The sequence below is a fragment of the Microtus pennsylvanicus genome, chromosome Y, assembly GCF_037038515.1.
Source record: "Microtus pennsylvanicus isolate mMicPen1 chromosome Y, mMicPen1.hap1, whole genome shotgun sequence".
Classification (NCBI taxonomy): domain Eukaryota; kingdom Metazoa; phylum Chordata; class Mammalia; order Rodentia; family Cricetidae; genus Microtus; species Microtus pennsylvanicus.
This window is the reverse complement of record NC_134602.1, coordinates 32,448,881-32,450,100: the sequence shown is the minus strand read 5'-3', so window position 1 is coordinate 32,450,100 and position 1,220 is coordinate 32,448,881.

The following is a 1,220-nucleotide window of genomic DNA, read 5'->3' as shown; positions in this document are numbered from 1 at the left end:
ATGATTCCATTCTCTGTCCTGGGTCTTGTACTCTGTCCCAAGCCCTTAAGGCTGCTGTAGTACACATGGAGAGTATGTTTTCATCCAAATTAGCTTGTTCCTGAGGGTCTGAAAAGAGCCCTTCACCTAGAATTTTATCTAGGGAAACGTCAATTCCCTTCGCCTTTTCCTGCTGTTCTAAAAGTCTAGCCTCTTGCCTGAATAAGCATTTCCATTTTAATTGCGGTCCACTCTCAAGGACCGCGGAGCTCAGCTGGAGCCAGTCCAAGGGGGTTGCTTTGCTTGTTGTGGCCCAAGATTTTAGCATCTCTTTAACAAAAGGGGAGTGCATCCCAAAAGACATGATGGCCTGTTTAATTTCTTTGAGATCATTCATACGGACAGGCTCCCATGTATCTTCCTTGATGACCCTAGGGTTTCTGGAACCAACCACCTTTTCTGTTGTTATTACAGGAAAGGCATGTAGAGCTGTAGGTAGAGCTTTGTGAAAATTTTCCCGGAGGGATTTATCCACAGATGTAGTTAAAATTTGCCTTTCTACCCTTTGCTCTTCTTCATCAGAATTTAGAAATTCCTCAATCTTTTCAATTCTATTCACCATTGCTTTTTGTAATGTCTGAATCTCCTGCCCAGAATTATGTTCTAAAGCCTTCATTGAGGATTCTAGAGTATGAAATTTGTCCAGTAGAGATAACTTGTCATCTTTGGACATAATTTTTATGGCATAAACCGTGCCTTCTTGTATTGACAATCTTTCCGCCAATCTGTCATAAGCTTTAGACAAAATTCGATTGTCACATTCAGCAGTTTTGATTCTCTCAGTTAACGTTTCAGTTCCTACAGAAAGGGACTGCTGAAACTTACGATCTAATTCAGCTGTTCCTTCTTCCATAGTAATGAATTTCTCCTTAACATCAGAAAGGGACTGCTGAAACTTACGATCTAATTCAGCTGTTCCTTCTTTCATAGTAATGAATTTCTCCTTAACATCAGAAAGGGACTGCTGAAACTTACGATCTAATTCAGCTGTTCCTTCTTCCATAGTAATGAATTTCTCCTTAACATCAACCTGTACTTTTTCTAGATTTTGCTCAGTTAACCAAGTCATGTTAAACAAAGATTTGTTTTCTTCCTGGAGAGCTTCAAACTGATTCTTGAGAAGATTGTTGTCGCTCTCAATAGTTTTCAAACGTTCAACCTCTGCCTTAAGAGATTTGATC